This window comes from Carex rostrata, unplaced genomic scaffold (genome assembly GCF_964058835.1).
Source record: "Carex rostrata unplaced genomic scaffold, lpCarRost1.2 SCAFFOLD_39, whole genome shotgun sequence".
Lineage (NCBI taxonomy): Eukaryota > Viridiplantae > Streptophyta > Magnoliopsida > Poales > Cyperaceae > Carex > Carex rostrata.
In genome coordinates, this window is record NW_027601187.1 from 282,501 (window position 1) to 287,500 (window position 5,000).

Genomic DNA, 5,000 nt, shown 5'->3' on the forward strand with positions numbered 1-5,000 from the left:
GGATACGGCCAAGTGTCGGTGAAAAATGGCCCGAAAACAGTCCAGCGGCAAGCGGAAGCGGCTAACGTTGGGCAAAAGTGACCCGAAAACAGTTCAGCGGGGGAAAACTAAGCGGATGCGGCCACGCGTTGGGGAAAACTAAGCGGATACGGCCAAGTGTGGGGGAAAAATGGCCCGAAAACAGCCCAGCGGCAAGCGGAAGCGGCTAACGTTGGGCAAAAGTGACCCGAAAACAGTTCAGCGGGGGAAAACTAAGCGGATGCGGGCACGCGTTGGGGAAAACTAAGCGGATGCGGCCAAGTGTCGGTGGAAATTGGCCCGAAAACAGCCCAGCGGCAAGCGGAAGCGGCTAACGTTGGGCAAAAGTGACCCGAAAACAGTTCAGCGGGGGAAAACTAAGCGGATGCGGCCACGCGTTGGGGAAAACTAAGCGGATACGGCCAAGAGTCGGTGGAAATTGGCCCGAAAACAGTCCAGCGGCAAGCGGAAGCGGCTAACGTTGGGCAAAAGTGACCCGAAAACAGTTCAGCGGGGCAAAACTAGGCGGATGCGGCCACGCGTTGGGGAAAACTAAGCGGATACGGCCAAGCGTGGGTGGAAAATGGCCCGAAAACAGCCCAGCGGCAAGCGGAAGCGGCTAACGTTGGGCAAAAGTGACCCGAAAGCAGTATAGCTTGGAAAATTAAGCGGATGCGGCCAATTGTTGGCGAAAACTAAGCGGATACGGCCAAGTGTCGGTGAAAAATGGCCCGAAAACAGCCCAGCGGCAAGCGGAAGCGGCTAACGTTGGGCAAAAGTGACCCGAAAACAGTTCAGCGGGGGAAAACTAAGCGGATGCGGCCACGCGTTGGGGAAAACTAAGCGGATACGGCCAAGTGTGGGGGAAAAATGGCCCGAAAACAGTCCAGCGGCAAGCGGAAGCGGCTAACGTTGGGCAAAAGTGACCCGAAAACAGTTCAGCGGGGGAAAACTAAGCGGATGCGGGCACGCGTTGGGGAAAACTAAGCGGATGCGGCCAAGTGTCGGTGGAAATTGGCCCGAAAACAGCCCAGCGGCAAGCGGAAGCGGCTAACGTTGGGCAAAAGTGACCCGAAAACAGTTCAGCGGGGGAAAACTAAGCGGATGCGGCCACGCGTTGGGGAAAACTAAGCGGATACGGCCAAGAGTCGGTGGAAATTGGCCCGAAAACAGTCCAGCGGCAAGCGGAAGCGGCTAACGTTGGGCAAAAGTGACCCGAAAACAGTTCAGCGGGGCAAAACTAGGCGGATGCGGCCACGCGTTGGGGAAAACTAAGCGGATACGGCCAAGTGTGGGGGAAAAATGGCCCGAAAACAGCCCAGCGGCAAGCGGAAGCGGCTAACGTTGGGGAAAAGTGACCCGAAAACAGTTAAGCGGGGGAAAACTAAGCGGATGCGGCCACGCGTTGGGGAAAACTAAGCGGATGCGGCCAAGTGTCGGTGGAAATTGGCCCGAAAACAGCCCAGCGGCAAGCGGAAGCGGCTAACGTTGGGCAAAAGTGCCCCGAAAACAGTTCAGCGGGGGAAAACTAAGCGGATGCGGCCACGCGTTGGGGAAAACTAAGCGGATACGGCCAAGAGTCGGTGGAAATTGGCCCGAAAACAGTCCAGCGGCAAGCGGAAGCGGCTAACGTTGGGCAAAAGTGACCCGAAAACAGTTCAGCGGGGGAAAACTAAGCGGATGCGGGCACGCGTTGGGGAAAACTAAGCGGATGCGGCCAAGTGTCGGTGGAAATTGGCCCGAAAACAGCCCAGCGGCAAGCGGAAGCGGCTAACGTTGGGCAAAAGTGACCCGAAAACAGTTCAGCGGGGGAAAACTAAGCGGATGCGGCCACGCGTTGGGGAAAACTAAGCGGATACGGCCAAGAGTCGGTGGAAATTGGCCCGAAAACAGTCCAGCGGCAAGCGGAAGCGGCTAACGTTGGGCAAAAGTGACCCGAAAACAGTTCAGCGGGGCAAATTTTTGAAATTTTTTTTGAAATTTTTTTGAATTTTTGAAATTTTTGAAGTTTTTTTGGGTTTTTGGACTTTTTTTGAATTTTTGAAATTTTTGAATTTTTTTGAATTTTTTTGAATTTTTTGAATTTTTTTTGAATTTTTGAAATTTTTTTTTTTTTTTGAATTTATTTGATTTTATAAATTTTTTGTGATTTTTTGAGATTTTTTTGAATATTTTACATGGGTGATTTTGACTTGGGGGATTTTCAGGGGGTGGTAACCCTGGGCGTGGCTAGAGCCTCAAAATGCATATTCCCCTATAGGGGGGCAAGGTTTTCAAAAATGGGTGCCCCCTCATGTACACGCGCGTGGGTGTACATGGCCCCGTCGGTGCCAGCGTGGGTGGAAAATGGCCCGAAAACAGCCCAGCGGCAAGCGGAAGCGGCTAACGTTGGGCAAAACTGACCCGAAAGCAGTATAGCTTGGAAAATTAAGCGGATGCAGCCAATTGTTGGCGAAAACTAAGCGGATACGGCCAAGTGTCGGTGAAAAATGGCCCGAAAACAGTCCAGCGGCAAGCGGAAACGGCTAACGTTGGGCAAAAGTGACCCGAAAACAGTTCAGCTGGGGGAAATTAAGCGGAAGCAGCCAAGCGTTGGGGAAAACCAAGCGGATACGGCCAAGAGTCGGTGGAAAATGGCCCGAAAACAGTCCAGCGGCAAGCGGAAACGGCTAACGTTGGGACAAAGTGACCCGAAAACAGTTCAGCTGGGGAAAATTAAGCGGATGCAGCCAAGCGTTGGGGAAAACTAAGCGGATCCGGCCCAGAGTCGGTGGAAATTGGCCCGAAAACAGTCCAGTGGCAAGCGGAAGCGGCTAACGTTGGGCAAAAGTGACCCGAAAACAGTTCAGCGGGGGAAAACTAAGCGGATGCGGCCACGCGTTGGGGAAAACCAAGCGGATACGGCCAAGTGTTGGGGAAAAATGGCCCGAAAACAGCCCAGCGGCAAGCGGAAGCGGCTAACGTTGGGGAAAAGTGACCCGAAAACAGTTAAGCGGGGGAAAACTAAGCGGATGCGGCCACGCGTTGGGGAAAACTAAGCGGATGCGGCCAAGAGTCGGTGGAAATTGGCCCGAAAACAGTCCAGCGGCAAGCGGAAGCGGCTAACGTTGGGCAAAAGTGACCCGAAAACAGTTCAGCGGGGGAAAACTAAGCGGATGCGGCCACGCGTTGGGGAAAACTAAGCGGATACGGCCAAGAGTCGGTGGAAATTGGCCCGAAAACAGTCCAGCGGCAAGCGGTAGCGGCTAACGTTGGGCAAAACTGACCCGAAAACAGTTCAGCGGGGGAAAACAAAGCGGATGCGGCCACGCGTTGGGGAAAACTAAGCGGATACGGCCAAGTGTTGGGGAAAAATGGCCCGAAAACAGCCCAGCGGCAAGCGGAAGCGGCTAACGTTGGGCAAAAGTGATCCGAAAACAGTTCAGCGGGGGAAAACTAAGCGGATGCGGCCACGCGTTGGGGAAAACTAAGCGGATACGGCCAAGGGTCGGTGAAAAAGGGCCCGAAAACAGTCCAGCGGCAAGCGGAAGCCGCTAACGTTGGGCAAAAATGACCCGAAAACAGTCCAGCGGGGGAAAACTAAGCGGATGCGGCCAAGCGTTGGGGAAAACTAAGCGGATACGGCCAAGCGTCGGTGAAAAAGGCCCGAAAACAGTCCAGCGGCACGCCGAAGCGGCTAACGTTGGGCAAAAATGGCCAAAAGCGGTGGAGCAGGGCGGTCTGAATCTATGCATCCACATAAAATGGGGGGTAAACCTGGGGGATTTCCAGGGGGTGGTAACCCTGGGCGTGGCTGGAGACCCAAAATGCATATTCCCCTATAGGGGGGAAGGATTTTTGGAACAGGCAGCCCCTCATGTACATGCCAAGCGGGGTGTACATGGCCCCTGTGGGTGCCTCCGTCGGTGTAAAATGGCCCGAAAAACAAGATTATGTTACCCGAAGACACGATTATGTTACCGAAAAAACACGGTTGAGCGGGGGCAGTAAGCACGGTTGAGCGGGGGCAAAAAACACGGTTGAGCGGGGCAAAAAACACGGTGCAGCGGGGACAAAAGACACGATTTTGTTACCGAAAAACACGGCCCGTCGGGGGCAAGGAACACGAATATGTTACCGAAAAACACGGACCACGCGGGTTGAAATCCCCAGCCGTAGAGCCGGCGAAACACGGTGGGGCAGGGCGTCTAAGCGTGGAGGCGCCCGTAAGACCGATGCGGGTTGAAATCCCCAGCCGTAAAGCCGGCGAAAAGCGGTCGGGCAGGGTGACTCCGCGTGGAGTTTCGCCCGTAAGGCCGATGCGGGTAGCCGCGCGGGTTGAAATCCCCAGCCGTAAAGCCGGTGAAACACGGTTCATTGGGGCGCCTAAGCGTGGAGGCGCCCCGCAGAGACCGAGCGGGTTGAAATCCCCAGCCGTAAAGCCGGCGAAACACGGTTCATTGGGGCGCCTAAGCGTGGAGGCGCCCCGCAGAGACCGAGCGGGTTGAAATCCCCAGCCGTAAAGCCGGCGAAACACGGTTCATTGGGGCGCCTAAGCGTGGAGGCGCCCGCAGAGACCGAGCGGGTTGAAATCCCCAGCCGTAAAGCCGGCGAAACAAGTTCGGGCAGGGCGACTCCGCGTGGAGTTTTGCCCGTAAGACCGATGCGGGTAGCCGCGCGGGTTGAAATCCCCAGCCGTAAAGCCGGCGAAACACGGTTCATTGGGGCGCCTAAGCGTGGAGGCGCCCCGCAGAGACCGAGCGGGTTGAAATCCCCAGCCGTAAAGCCGGCGAAACAAGTTCGGGCAGGGCGACTCCGCGTGGAGTTTCGCCCGTAAGACCGATGCGGGTAGCCGCGCGGGTTGAAATCCCCAGCCGTAAAGCCGGCGAAACACGGTTCATTGGGGCGCCTAAGCGTGGAGGCGCCCCGCAGAGACCGAGCGGGTTGAAATCCCCAGCCGTAAAGCCGGCGAAACACGTTCGGGCAGGGTGTCTAAGCGTGGA